This window comes from Protopterus annectens, chromosome 1.part1 (assembly GCF_019279795.1).
Source record: "Protopterus annectens isolate FY-2018-M chromosome 1.part1, PAN1.0, whole genome shotgun sequence".
NCBI lineage: Eukaryota > Metazoa > Chordata > Ceratodontiformes > Protopteridae > Protopterus > Protopterus annectens.
The window spans coordinates 1,075,858,973-1,075,875,271 of NC_056726.1; the positions used below are offsets into that span (position 1 = coordinate 1,075,858,973).

Sequence of the window (16,299 nt, forward strand, 5' to 3'; positions counted from 1 at the left end):
ACTGGTGCCGTAGTCACGGCCTTAAACTAAATTCCAAAAAATGTATAGTCATCCCTTTTGGAAAAAACAAAGTACCCACAAATTATCACATAGACAGAAACCCACTGAGTACGGAAAAAGTAATCAGAGACCTAGGGACCCAAGTAGACAGCGACCTCTCATTTGACACCCACGTTGCCAAAGTGGTTAGAACAACATTCTACCTTGCACACCTCATCATGAAGGGATTCACATCCAGATCCAAAGATGTCATTGTACCCCTATATTCCTCCCTCATCAGACCCATGATTGAGTACAATGCCCCATTTGGTATGTACCTCACCCGGCACTTGCAACAGCTGGAGAGACCACAAAAGTACCTCACCAAAAGGATCAAGGGACACCAACATATGTCTTATTCCACCAGACTAAAGAAACTTCAGCTCTATTCAGTAGCATACCGCCCGCTCAGAGGTGATCTCTGCCTGACGTACAAGGCCATGTCCAATCAGGATTTGATGGACATGCTCCACCTCAAAAAATACAAATCCATCAGGACCATGAGAGTTAAAGACTTAAACCTCGGCAAAAGTATGAATAGGACATGCTGGAGGGATTGATTCATAACCCAGAGGCTTCCCATGCTTTGGAACAGGATCCCAGTTCATATTACGCAGAGCCCCTCACTGACTCTCTTCAAGAGAAATCATGATGAGTGGATGGGAGATCGAAAGTTTACCCCAGGGGTCACATCTGTGTCAATGCTAGACAGGGGCACAGTAAACTAATTCTATTATATAAGGGGACCTTCATTGTGTCACTACTAGACAGAGGCACAGTATTCTAGATTTATTCTGTACATTTTTGTACCATTTCATGGGGTGGCAAAAGCCACATCACTATGGCTAGGCTTACAAATGCCCCAGGGCAGATAGCCTAGTACTATACTATGAAACTATGAAACTAAGTGATTTTTTTAGGTATTTTGCAAGAGGTATTTAAGCAGTTGTACTTGAATTTATTCTATCTAATGAAGTCTTAGGGGTATCCAGGCCTAAAGCGCTTATCTTTTTTTTACATGTGGATTTTATTGTGGTATACAAATTTGTTTTTTTACATGTCGTTTTATTGTGGTTAGCAACACCTTTGAGTTAATAAGCATTTTGCATGAACATACATTGTGGTCTTCCTGGTTCCTTGCCAGCCATTGACACATTTTGGTTTCCTGTTTGGTCTACTTCATTTGTGGTTTACTAATCTATGAATCTATGAACCTGCCAGGACCTGCTCCTTCTTATGTAGTAGGCATTTCATGGAGGAAGGTGGGAGAGTGGGGTGAATTTTGAGGTGAATTTATCAGCCAACAAATTCACTATGTCGCTCTGCTCAATGAAGGGGCCACCATTGACCATCAGTTTGGCACTTTGATGTTTGCTGCCCTTGACATTTTGGACATAGGTGTCGAAGGCCTTGAGGCTGTCTTTACTTTGTAAGGCTTACTTAACCTCTTAATTGGGCTTGCTAGACTTAATTCATCCTCTTAGTTTATAGTTTTGATTAACTAGAGAGCTCCTATCATTATGGAAGTTGCTCTTCCTGATTTTAGCCATTTATTTTTATTTATTTATTTTAGTTTGATAACCGGGGATGTCCACTGGGCCACAAAGAGCCCGTTTTCGGTGGAGGCTCGGAGAAAAAAGCTCCAGTGAACAATTACAGAGAAACAACAGAAACAATAAAAACTGTCAAAGTAAAAATACATCATTCAATTGAAAATGGATGTGGCAATAAAAATAAACTGAATGCGTTATACCTATTTTGATGAAGAGAAATAATAGTAGGTGTGAAATATTTTTTTTCTCTGTGGGTGCAGCAGGAGACTGTCACATTGGGAGAAAAATGGGTGATTTTAGTTGTTGCTGGAGCAGAGAGTGGAGAGGTTAGTGGCTAGATGGGGAAATTTAAGTTGGAGAGTGGGATGGACATATCCATTTAGTAGTAAGATAGGAGAATAAGAGGGATTTAAATTTGGTGTGAATGGAGGTATTGCAAAGAGTAGGAGGGAGAAAGTTTCAAAGTTTAGAAATGGAGCAGGAGAGAATGAGGTGGCCAGGGGGTTGAGAGGGTTTGTAGATTTGTAGGAGGTTTGATCTTAGTGACCGATTGGGAATGTAGGGGCTTAGTGCAGTGGAGAGAGGGGGACAGCTAGTGGGTTTGTGGATGAGCTTGTGGGCATTAGTGAGTCTAAGTAAGGTCAGGTAATTGGGAAGTTCAATCCACTCTAGACTATAGAGAGTGTGACAATGGTGGGATGAGTTTTTTGAGTTTTTGAGTTGGTAGCAAATTTGCTTATTTCATTATAGCATGATTCAAGTTTGTGTTGTAGACTGAGTTGGAGATTGTTTAGCAGGGGAGTGCCATACATAAGAGACGGGAACAGGTATGCGGTAGCTAGGGTTCTTCTGGTGGAGGGGGAGAGGTAGCGGTTGTGTCTATGTAGAAGCCTTAGTTTTTGGTGTTTTTTTTAATGGTGGATTGAATATGGGTGTCAGATTTTAGGTGCTCATCAATAATGACACCAAGGAGTTTGATATTTGAAACAAGTTTTGATTGGGATGTTATTGTTACTGACTACTGATAAAGAGTTTTATGTCTATTGGGGAGTTTCTAGAGGGAGAACAGATCATCAGTTTAGTTTTATTACCATTAAGGGCAAAGTGGTTATTTTTCATCCAGGATTCAGTTTTAGAGAAGGCTGATTGAGTTTTTAGAAGAAGGTCAGAGGGGGTGGAGGCAAAGTAGATAATTGTTGAGTCATCTGCATATTGGATTATTGATGAGTCAGGGATGGCGTGGTGAAAGTTGTTAATAAATACATTGAAGAGCAGTGGCCCTAGAACTGAACCTTGTGGGACTCCGGTGGGGATGTGTAGAAAGAGTGAGGTTGAGGATTTCCATTGAATGGCTTGTTGATGTTCTGAGAACCCGGCTAAGGTAGAGGTAGAGAGGCTGACAGTTGAGAGTTGACTTAAGAATAGGTGGTGGGAGATGGTGTTGAAAGCTTTGGATAGGACAATGAACAGGGAGGATACAAGTTTACCAAAGTCACGAGCTTGATTTATGGTTTCAAAAAAAGATAGGAGGGCAGTCATGGTACTGTGGCCAGGGCAAAGGCTGTGTTGAATAGGGGTAAGAAGGTTGTTTTGAGTAAGATGTGACATGATCTGAGTATGGATACATTTCTCAAGGATTTTTGATATGGGTGAAAGGATAGTTATAGGTCTGAAATTGGAGATGTCATTGTTTTTGCCTCCTTTGTGTAGTGGAATGAGGTATGCATGGTGCCAGATTGATGGGGCATATGCTTCTTGGATGGATCTGTTGATTAACATGGAAATGGGAAGGGCTATGCTGTCAGCAGCTAGTTTCAGGATGGTTGTTGGGAGATTGTCAGGTGCGGTCCGGCTGGATTTTAGTTGGAGTAGCATTTTTTTATAGTACTTGTGGGGATAGGTTCAAGGTTGAAAGGGGGAGGGGGTAAGTGGTTGGTGTGGTTGGGCGGGGGCTGGAGTAGTTGTTGAGGGGCAAGAGGATGATCGTTTGGCTATGCAGTCTATGAAGAAGGAGATAAATTGGCTAGTAGTGTCGAGGTCAGTAATGTCTGCATTTGGACAGGGGTTTTCTTTGTTTCCAGTATGAAGGAGGGAGGAGATTGTGGTCCAGAACTTTTCTGGGTTGTTTGAATGGGCGGTTTGAAGTTAGAGGCAGTAAAGTTTACGATCTCTGGTTATAAGTTTTTTACAGAGTTAAGAAGTTGTTTGAATAGTAGTAGGTAGTTGGGTAGTTTGTTTTTTTTTTATATAGTTTCCAGGTTTTGTCTCTTTATAGCATGGTAAGTTTTGTTTCTTTTGAAAGCCAGAGGGAAGCATTAGCTTTGATTCGCTTGGTTCTTATAGGGGCATGGTTCTTGCAAGAGTTTATGAATGTGTCATTGAAGTATGAAGTGGCACTGTCTAGGGCCAGGGGTTTTGGAGGGGACCAGTCATTAAGGTTTAGACATTCAGTGAAAGTCTGAGGGTTGAAATGGGAGAGATTGTGTGTGTGCATGTAATGGTGTTGTTGCTGGAGAGGGCAGGGGTGACGGTCAGCAATAGCTGGAAGGTGGTCGCTGAGGAAGTCTGGAAGGATTCCTGAGTTTGTGATATGGTTGGGATGGGAAGTAAGGATGCAGTCAATGATGGTGCCAGAGGACCCATCTTTGTTTGGTCTAGTAGGGGATTTTATAACCTGGCAAAAATTGAAGAGATTTACTGATTGAGATGGGGCTAGTGAATTTGAGGACTAGTTTATGTTAGTGTGACTTAGGATGTAGGTTTTATTTTTTTATGCTGGAATAAAACCTGGAAAGGATATCTTGCAGAGTTGGGAAGTGTTAGCTGGGGGTATATATAGGGCAGCTATACGTATGGATTTGTGGTTGTTTAGTCTTAGTAGAGCAGTAGTAATTTCAGCATTACTAAAGTTAGGTATGGCATTGGTGTAAGGAGTTATGGTATAGGAGGAGGAGAAGATTATAGCTACACCTCCACCTTTTTTGTTATGTCTATCATTACGAATGATTTGGTATCCAGGTGGAAGGATTTTGTAGTCTTTTATGGAGGCTTTAAGCCAGGTCTCTGAGATGGCAGTTATGTCGGGATGGTTGTGGTTCATAGGTTCATAGGTTCATAGGTTGGTACTAGGCTATCAGCCCTAGGGCCTATACAAGCCTAGCCATAACAATTCCCTGGCTATTTCTTCCCACACTATTTACTTCCCTGGACCCCTGTCTAGCAGGGCAACTGAAGTGATCCCCGGGGTGAATTTCCTTTCTCCCATCCAATCGTCAAGGTTCCTTTTGAAGAGGGCCAAAGAGGCACTCTGCTTGGCATGTATGGGCAATCTATTCCAGAGTCTGGGGAGTCTCTGGGTCAGGAACCTATCCCTCCAGCAAGTTTTGTTTATTGTGATGATATGGTTTAGATCCCTGGACCGTGTGGCTCTGAGGAATTGGGATTTCTTTAAGTGTAGCATGTCCAACAGCTCTGGGTTTGACATGACCTTGTATGTTAAGCAGAGATCGCCTCTGAGTAGGTGATATGTGACAGAGTATAGGTGGAGTTTTTTAAGGCAGTCAGCATAGGGCATCTGCTTTAGGCCTGTGATTCTTTTAGTGAGGTATTTCTACGGCCTTTCCAGTTGTTGCAGATGTCTTGAGAGGTACATACCAAATGGGGCATTGTATTCTATAATGGGTCTAATGAGGGATGTGTACAGTGGGACAATGACCTCCTTTTTTCTGGATGAAAAGCCCTTAGTGATGAGGTATGCCACATAGAGGGATTTCCTGACTGTTGTGGTGATGTGGTTATCGAAGGTGAGACCACTGTCCACCTGTGTCGCTAAGTCTCTTATCACACTTTCAGTGTTTAATGTACTGCCACCTATATGGCAATTCACGGGTACATGTTTTTTCCCAAAGGGGATAACTATACATTTCTTGGCATTGAGCTTGAGCCCATGGGTCTGGCAGCAAGCATCTGTTTCTGTAAGGCCCTTTTGTAGAGTATCCACATCATTTGGGGATTCAATAATGGCTCCCAGTTTGCAGTCATCTGCGAACTTTGTTAGCCAGAGTCCCTTAGTGTTTGCCTGTACTTTAGAGAAGTAGATGCCAAACAAGAGCGGTCCCAGGACTGAACCTTGAGGTACTCCACTTGTCACTTGTCTGGAGCTGGATTTGGAGTCGGCTTCTTTTACAGTGTGGGTTCTATCAGTAAGCCAGTTAGCAACCCATTTGGTGACGCAGGGATTAATTCCCAGCTTAGTAAGTTTATCTATGATTCCAGAGTGGGGGGTGGTGTCAAAGGCCTTGACAAGGTCTAAATAGGCTGTGTGGACCACCTTACCCTTGTCCATGGCTCTGGAGACTGATTCGAAGAAGTCAATCAGGTTCAGGAGGCAAGATCGGCCCTTAACAAACCCAAACTGGGTGGGGTCCAGTGTTTGAAGGTTGCCAATGTGTTTGTTTATAAGTTCCATGAAAATACACTCCATGGCCTTGCAGATAAGGCTTGTCAGACTGATGGGATGGTAGTTTCCGGGATCCAAGGTGGATCCCGCCTTGTGGAGTGGGATAACTGTAGCTCTGTGCCACTCAGTGGGCATGAAACCTGAGGTGAGGCTATGATTAAACATGACACTTAGGTGAGGTGCCAGTTCATATTGTAGTTCATGTAGTACACAGCCCGGGATGTCATCTGGTCCCATGGATGCTGTATTCTTAGCTTTGGAGAGTGCGTTTTGTACCTGTGTGGCCATTATTACCAGAATCTGGCAATCTTCCGGTATTGAGATGGGTTATTTAGGGTGTGAGAGGTGAAGCCAGGCATGGAAGTTAGGGATCTTGTTTCTTGTTATACACCCTATTAAGGTTTTTAGAGTATGGTTTGGGCTTACTTCTAATAGGTATAGTAGCCCGTTTGCAGGCATTTACATGTTTGAAGAGTTTCTGTGAACAGCTCTACATAGATTGTTGTGAAGTCTGTGTTGGAGGTGAATTGAATTTTGATAAACTATAGCTAACTAGAGTGTGGTTTAATTGGAATAGTTCCTAACTGTTACGGGGTTTGCTGGAGTTACTGAGACCTTTTGGTTTCTTTATTTATTTTAATTTATTTATTTATTTATATGCTATGTCAGTAGGTTCTATGGTGGTGGTTAAAGTTTTAGTTAATATTTGGAAGCTTAGAGGAGACAGGTACAGGCTATCCTTTGTAAAGCAATGTGGTCTGTTAACCATGTCCTCACATGCTGATAAATATTGAATCCCATGGGATGACACCAGAAACTAGGCCAATTATTGAATTCAATCATCTTTTGTTCGTACTATGGTATTATTCTTGGTGAAGGTAGAATGCTGCTCAGTGCCAGACACATACCTGCCTCAGATGTTTATTCAGAGAGATCAGCAATGTCGCTTTTCATATAGTCCAGGTAAGTATGTCTCTGGACATTAATAGGCACATGGATTATGATCAAATAATACTGGTCCCTGCGGTGTAGTAACTTGACTGCATGAGTAATTTGGTGGATCTTGGCTCTTGACTAACTAACTCTTGTCTTGACCCTTGTTCATTCTGGTGTAATATAGTGGAATCCCCTATGACAAAAGTCCTGCGTAATGTGTTGGCTTGCCTTATAGGCTTTGCTCTTGGGGCTCCACTGTTTTTAGGAGTATGTGTAGTGTTTGTTATTGCCTTTGGTGAGTGGTTTAGAGATTGCTGAGAATAGGCTTTACCATTTATATTCTTAGGAAGTTTTTAAGGTTTGGGAAGATTGCTTTATAGTGCCTCAGCATAAGCTGGTCTATGAGTGTGGTGGACACCATGTGTAGTGGATTTAGTATGTCTGTTCTTGACAACCTTGTTTGTATGCAAGCTTTTTGCCTCTAGTGAAATTCTGAATGTGCATAGCTCACATACTGTGTTTGATTTTTTTAATTGGTTGCCTGTGAACATAGACAATTGCTACACTGTCTTAAGACACCTACGTCTACCAAGCTGGCTATGGAGAGATTTGGAAATTGCATATCCATGTTGTCCAGACCTGTACTTGGCTGGGCTACTGTAGGTTATGGACTGGATTATGCAGAGGTCTCCTTGGGTGGTCTCTGGGGTTTGGTGCTACACCAGGATAGATTGTGCTAACATTTGATAGTAGAGCTGTTTAATGTTCAAACTAGCTGTTCAGCTATATTGTGAGGATACAGCTTGTTTTCTGTACAATATGTTTTTAATACATGCGGTGAAGGAAGATGTCATCGGTGCAAGGTGTTAGGGGGTGCAGGTAATGAAACAGGCAGGCATTAGGACCTGGCTCGCTTCCTTTTTTTTACTTGCACACATAGATGGGTGACAGATTAGGGAGGAAAACTGAGCAATAAATGAACCTGCTGTGGCTCTGATCTTGGATGTTACCTTACTATGTCAAACTTAGCACTGGAGACACCTGAGTGTACATTTTGGGGAATGTAGTGGTGGAAATTTTTTTTTTTTTTTACATTTTGTGATTTGGCATTGTTACAATCTCACATGCATTTCAGCTATTTCTATCCATATATTCAACATTTTTCTGTTCAAGATTATATTTTTTCCACTTTTTGACACCGGATCCTGATTATTATAGCACATACTGTATATATTATAACATAGCATGATTGAGCCACAAGGAGTGCCTGGTAGACGACACCTGGTAGGATTGCTTGACATACTAAGAAATCAAGCGAGGTCTATATATTATAACATAGCATGATTGTGCCACCAGGAGTGCCTGGTGGATGACACCTGTTATGATTACTTGACGTACTAAGAAATCAAGCAAGGTCAAGTATAACCGAATTGGTGGCTATAGCAGCAGGGATAAAGGAGCCACAAGATTTTATTTATTTAGATTTAGATTTGGGATTGGGACCCTTTAAGAGATTTTACTCATGTTGCAGGTAAATTAATGACACCTTAATTAGGTACCTGGTTAAGATAGGATCACTGATGATTTGGCAGATGGCAGCAGAAGTTAGTGGCAATCAAAGGAGTTTGTGTTCTTGGTTGCACCATATACGGAAGATTTTTCCTGAGGAGAGACAGATATACCTGCCAGAGACGTTAGCTTTGGGACAGAACGTCTTCACTTTTGTGCCACATGATTGCCATTGAATGTCCTGGTAATCAGAGTGCTGTGCCATATGTTTCCAGAGAGAATGGTGAGTTAGAGATATCATTTTATGAATCCAATTTCTGAGCCATATGCTCCATGAAGGAGTAGTCAGCCAGAGACATTACCTCTTCAGTCATGAAGGTATTGCCTAAGGGGATCTTACTAAAAACGTTTGCATAGAGCACTCTCCACCAGTGAATCGATTTGTTTTTCTAAGGTGATTATTTTGTTGACAGAGAGATAAGCAGTTTGCCAAGGTATTTAATTCTTTCTGCATGATACTTATGATACTTGTAACTATGTTAGATATACAGCACATTTTCCTGAATCTTACAACTGTAAATCCGGCTGCAAGACTCTTAAAAGGCACATAATAAGGAAATGGAGTCTGCTGGTTAGCAGACGATGTAGTGTAAGCGATGGTATGTAATGGAGCCTGCTGGTTAGCAGACGATGTAGTGTAAGCGATGGTATGTAATGGAGTCTGCTGGTTAGCAGACGATGTAGTGTAAGCGATGGTATGTAATGGAGCCTGCTGGTTAGCAGACGATGTAGTGTAGCGATGGTATGTAATGGAGCCTGCTGGTTAGCAGACGATGTAGTGTAAGCGATGGTATGTAATGGAGCCTGCTGGTTAGCAGACGATGTAGTGTAAGCGATGGTATGTAATGGAGCCTGCTGGTTAGCAGACGATGTAGTGTAAGCGATGGTATGTAATGGAGCCTGCTGGTTAGCAGATAATGTAGTGTAAGCGATGGTATGTAATGGAGCCTGCTGGTTAGCAGACGATGTAGTGTAAGCGATGGTATGTAATGGAGCCTGCTGGTTAGCAGACGATGTAGTGTAAGCGATGGTATGTAATGGAGCCTGCTGGTTAGCAGGCGATGTAGTGTAGCGATGGTATGTAATGGAGCCTGCTGGTTAGCAGACAATGTAGTGTGGCGATGGTATGTAATGGAGCCTGCTGGTTAGCAGACGATGTAGTGTAAGCGATGGTATGTAATGGAGCCTGCTGGTTAGCAGACAATGTAGTGTAAGCGATGGTATGTAATGGAGCCTGCTGGTTAGCAGAAGATGTAGTGTAAGCGATGGTATGTAATGGAGCCTGCTGGTTAGCAGACGATGTAGTGTAAGCGATGGTATGTAATGGAGCCTGCTGGTTAGCAGACGATGTAGTGTAAGCGATGGTATGTAATGGAGCCTGCTGGTTAGCAGACGATGTGGTGTAAGTGATGGTATGTAATGGAGCCTGCTAGTTAGCAGACGATGTAGTGTAAGGGATTGTATGTTCATTAACTTTCTCTGAGTTCAGCAACATTACCACTTACCACCAGCAGGTCTGATTTGAGAGACTATAAATTATTTTTCATTCTGCATAATTTTATTTTTATCACTCAGAAGGTCAAGACCTGTTGAAATGAATTGTTTTGATTTGATTTAATTGTCATTCTGACCTGCATGCCAAATTGAGAACTGATGAACCAGACCTGCAATTCTTGTATATTTGACTAAAAATATGACCCCTTTAACTGCTCATCAGTGTCACTCCTGAAAAGACATAGATAGACAAACTGTATATTTAATTGTTGGTCCTATTAACGTTTGAAATCAAGGTAAAAATCTGATGATGAATTTGCCAGAACTATTTCAGTTGCCAAATTAATTGTCATGATAGTGAATAAATGCTTTAATGCTGCACTGCATAAAGGAAGTTGCTTAAAAATCATCAAGTTTAATTCACCAAATATTTTAGGTTCTATGTGTCACCTTTCAGTTCCTATTGGAAGTTGCTTGGTAGTCTTGCGTTCACTGCAAAAAAAAAAAATGGTTGCTTTTTTTACAAAAATAAACTGCTGTGTCTCCTGTCACTGCTTACTACAATCCATCACACAAACTTTGTGAAACTCAGTACAGAAAGCATGTTTTAAATGAAAAATAAAAAAATGTTTACCCATGTACAATATCAATATCTAATGTTGAAGGTGTGATTTATGCAGTATTTACCCACGTGTACTTTCATCTGGTTGACAGATGTGCCCTTGTGGCCTAACTGATGCACTTGTTGCTAAATGCTGTGAACTCTAACATTGATTATTCCTTAATAATACCTGATGCAGGCAGTAATTATGCATGATATCTTCACACAAGATGGCATACTTGTGTGCCTGATGTTTCACACTTTATCATCGGGATCAAAGTGGTCCAAAATAAATTGTTGCATAACTCCCACCTTTTCCGATATTGTACCTTGCACATCATTAAATAAAGTATATAACGTTAAGGTTCTTTTTCTATGCAACATCACAGGTCCCTTGCTATAGCAACTTGCTTGTGAACAATCCAAACTGGTGAACCTACTCAAACTGTGCAAAGTGTGGTGATGAACGACTGAAACACTAAACATTATTATTTTCATTCTGCTGAGGCAACTGTATTAGAGAAACTGCTTAGCACTACTTGAGCAAGACTTTAATACCTGGAGAGGAGAGATAGGCAATTCTGATATGTTAGGAATACCAAAAATATGATTTTTATGAGAATGAATCTAAATGCATTTCTAAAGTGATGAATATAACAGCAATGCAGGTGTTTTATTTTATTTTTCTTATTTTTATTTAGTTTTATTATATATTTATTGACAGCATAGAGAACCTGAAAAGTAAGAAACAGGGAAATAGCAAGACAGACTAATACTACCTCAAAGCAAGTTTTTATGTCTGCAGACAGTAATTATTACAATTAACTAACACCAGTGTATCCTGTGATTATCACAACTAACACCAGTGTATCCTGTGATTATCACAACTAACACCAGTGTATCCTGTGATTATCACAACTAACACCAGTGTAGCCTATCATTATCACAACTAACACCAGTGTATCTTGTGATTATCACAACTAACACCAGAGTATTCTGTGATTATCACAACCTACAATTATCACAGCAAATACCAGTGCATCCTGTGATTATCACAACACCAGAGTATCCTGTGATTATCACAACTAACACCAGCATAGCCTATGATTATTACAACTAACACCAGCATAGCCTGTGATTATCACAGCAAACACCAGTGTATCCTACAATTATCACAGCAAATACCAGTGCATCCTGTGATTATCACAACACCAGTGTATCCTGTGATTATCACAACTAACACCAGTGTAGCCTATCATTATCACAACTAACACCAGTGTATCCTGTGATTATCACAACTAACACCAGTGTAGCCTATCATTATCACAACTAACACCAGTGTAGCCTATCATTATCACAACTAACACCAGTGTAGCCTATCATTATCACAACTAACACCAGTGTATCTTGTGATTATCACAACTAACATCAGTGCATCCTGTGATTATCACAACACCAGTGTATCCTGTGATTATCACAACTAACACCAGTGTAGCCTATCATTATCACAACTAACATCAGTGTATCTTGTGATTATCACAACTAACACCAGTGTAACTTGTGATTATCACAACTAACACCAGCATATCCTGTGATTATTACAACACCAGTGTATCCTGTGATTATCACAACTAACACCAGTGTAGCCTATCATTATCACAACTAACACCAGTGTATCTTGTGATTATCACAACTAACACCAGTGCATCCTGTGATTATCACAACACCAGTGTATCCTGTGATTACCACAACTAACACCAGTGTAGCCTATCATTATCACAACTAACACCAGTGTATCTTGTGATTATCACAACTAACACCAGTGCATCCTGTGATTATCACAACACCAGTGTATCCTGTGATTATCACAACTAACACCAGTGTAGCCTATCATTATCACAACTAACACCAGTGTATCTTGTGATTATCACAACTAACACCAGTGCATCCTGTGATTATCACAACACCAGTGTATCCTGTGATTATCACAAGTAACACCAGTGTAGCCTATCATTATCACAACTAACACCAGTGTATCTTGTGATTATCACAGCAAATACCAGTGCATCCTGTGATTATCACAACACCAGTGTATCCTGTGATTATCACAACTAACACCAGTGTAGCCTATCATTATCACAACTAACACCAGTGTATCTTGTGATTATAACAGCAAACACCAGTGTATCCTACAATTATCACAGCAAATACCAGTGCATCTTGTGATTATCACAACACCAGTGTATCCTGTGATTATCACAACTAACACCAGTGTAGTCTATCATTATCACAACTAACATCAGTGTATCTTGTGATTATCACAACTAACACCAGAGTATCCTGTGATTATCACAACACCAGTGTAGCCTATCATTATCACAACTAACACCAGAGTATCCTGTGATTATCACAACTAACACCAGTGTAGCCTATCATTATCACAACTAACACCAGAGTATCCTGTGATTATCACAACTAACACCAGCATAGCCTATGATTATTACAACTAACACCAGCATAGCCTGTGATTATCACAGCAAACACCAGTGTATCCTACAATTATCACAGCAAATACCAGTGCATCCTGTGATTATCACAACACCAGTGTATCCTGTGATTATCACAACTAACACCAGTGTAGCCTATCATTATCACAACTAACACCAGTGTATCTTGTGATTATCACAACTAACACCAGAGTATCCTGTGATTATCACAACTAACACCAGCATAGCCTATGATTATTACAACTAACACCAGCATAGCCTGTGATTATCACAGCAAACGCCAGTGTATTCTACAATTATCACAGCAAATACCAGTGCATCCTGTGATTATCACAGCACCAGTGTATCCTGTGATTATCACAACTAACACCAGCATATCCTGTGATTATCACAACTAACACCAATGCAGCCTGTGATTATCACAGCTAACAGCAGTATAGCCTGTAATTATCCCAACAAACACCAGTGTAGGCTAAGATTATCACAACGAATGCCAGCGTAGCCTGTGATTATCACAACTAACACCAGTAACCTATGATTATCACAACTAAGACCAGTGTATCCTGTGATCATGACAGTACAGCCTATAATTATTACAACTAACATCAGTGCACCCTGTGATTATCACAATAAACACCAATGTAGCAAAGGACAATTAACAGTCATTTTCTTTTATAAATCACTTTATCATACATCAGTTATAAAGTAACATTATGTTATTTACTCTCGGGTAATGAGTGAATAATTGAGCAGACTGTACTTTTGAAAAGTCGTTTAAGGTTATGCACTCTGTAACCTTTTATCCATGTTTTGTTTTTGTATAGAATGATCCAGAACTGGACAACTCCTCTATTACTTATGCTTTGCTGAATCTTACAGCCGAGAACAATGGTATCAGAGTGCATATTCCTAATCAGTTTGCCGAATATGCTACTGTTGTTACTAATGCAAAGAACCCAAAATGATGACATTTCTCTGCTCTTTTTATATTGTATGAACTGCACTATTCTGAAAGGAATCAGGATATGTGCCTAAATGCTTTGATAGTTTACAGAAGCTTTGTGTACTGTCAGCTTTTACTGAAACTTGACAGTCAGTTGCAGCCCAGAGATTCCATGCTACATTTCTGCATACTGCAAATTACAAAAATGCCATACGTGCAGCACCAATGCAGTTACCACATCAGAAATCACGAATAAATGTTCGATCATAATCATTAGTATTTGCAGGTCTAAAACATATTAAAATACTGAATATTATTTTTATTTCAATGGTGTGCCATATAAGTCAAGAATTCATTGTTGACCATAACAATTTATGTAACAGTGGACACTATTTAAAAGAGACATGCACTGAAACTCATCTGAGGCATATCATTTTGATGACTTGAATATGGCATGAAAGTGTGGAAGAATTAAAATACAAAGTAGAACAAAAACAAGGTGATATGCTTTAACCCCACTCAGGTTACTTAAGCAATACACTTCACTTGCACATGTACAAGCACAAACAAAAAAGGAGAAGGGCAGGCTTCATTTTATTCCTTACAACAAGCCAAACATTTAAGCACACATTGCAGAGTATACTTTAAAAACACTGAGTGTTTGTGTACCAGTTTATTTCACTAGCTTGTAGCATGATTCTGCAATTTGTAATGCAACAGATGTCTGGGGCGGCACCATGTAATCTCATACACTCTGCTCCAATATGACTCGGTTCTGCAATCAACTCTAATGGTACAGGGGTTCAAATCTGCATTCTGTCTGCTTGGCCTTATTTTTCCTGTGCTCCACGTATGTTATAAAGTAGTAGGTGTCCCCAAATGTTTCACTAATGCGTTGGTGGCACTTTTGCATTATGGTGGATTCAGACTGAAGAGCAGCAATAACAGAGTGTGCAGTCAGGTCCAACTCATTTCAGTTAAATAGTTGCTGGTTTCTACCAGCCAGGGTTTATTCCCTCAGCCTTCATTTGCAGTCATTTACTCAGTTCTTTCAGGCTGAGTCTGAAAAATATCCACGCGGATCAGTGTTCTACCTTGTCTTACAAATGCAAAACAAAAAAACAAAAATTAGCAGTGGATTTTAAAAGCTATTGGAGGGAATCTGGCAACAGAGTCACCGAATATAAGACATTCATTTAGGCCTGCTAAAGTGGAGCGTTATAAGAGGATAACATTGACTATTAATACAGTAGTGCATGTAAGTCCGAAATATATTATGCAGGTAACTGCAGACTGTGATAATAATACTCATTTGTTAACCAAAGACCACCCAGGAGCAATATCTGGTAAACTGACTTGTTCAAGGTCATACAGTAGGCACATGAGGGCTGAGGGAATTAAACTCTGTACCACAGTTCACAGCCTTGGCCCTCTGTGCCAACTGCCAGACTAAGGAAGATATTACTGAAAGTGTGGCACAATACAGATTATTTAGTTAGCCATGGGCAATATTGCTGTTGTTAGAAATGTAAGGCATGTGAACAATCTGACAAATGATGATGAAGTAGTCACTCCTAATTCTGAAATGTGTTATTTGTATTTGTTTTCTGGAGAAGAGCTCTGATCTATGTGGACCATTTTCAGACCCAGCCTGGGTGTGGTATCTGGGTAAGTGACCTGCTCTGAGTCATACGGTTAGGCAATGGAGACAGAGCGGATCAAACCTTGCACCACTGGACAACAAATAAAAGAGAATGAAAAATAAAACCATTTGTAAAAAGCATTATGGTATACAAGCCCAGAGAACATTTCTGGTCTGAGCCAAGACTATGAATTACTCTTTGTTTTGGAGATCTACAGGTATGAAGTACATTTCTGATAAGTGTCCACATATCAGTCTGACCTATCAAACACGATTATGTCATTTAAGTGTAACAAATCATTGTTAAAATTATTAAACATGATCTAAAAAAATAATGTAATAATGTAAAATTCATTTGAATGGCTGAAGGTAGACTTACAGTTTTATCTGAAACTTCTGATACTTTTGTGAATGTGCATCTTTAGAAGATTCAGTTTGTAAATAATTGAAAAACATTAACCCTAATCTCATAAAATGCCTTTAAAAATACAGTGTTCATTATGTGTTAATGGCAGAATATAAAACCTTATTTCCAACACTTTTCAACTCATCTGTG

At 40.1% G+C, this 16,299-nt stretch overlaps 1 long non-coding RNA gene across 1 annotated transcript in view; it reads left to right on the forward strand.

The window, feature by feature from the left end:
• The window catches only part of LOC122813596, a 244,637-nt gene extending 228,539 nt beyond the window's left edge, over nt 1-16,098 (forward strand). The window contains exon 5 of the long non-coding RNA XR_006366711.1: nt 13,983-16,098. This is a non-coding gene — a long non-coding RNA (uncharacterized LOC122813596). The remainder of the gene's footprint in view (nt 1-13,982) is intronic.
• Nucleotides 16,099-16,299: the final 201 nt, after the last annotated feature.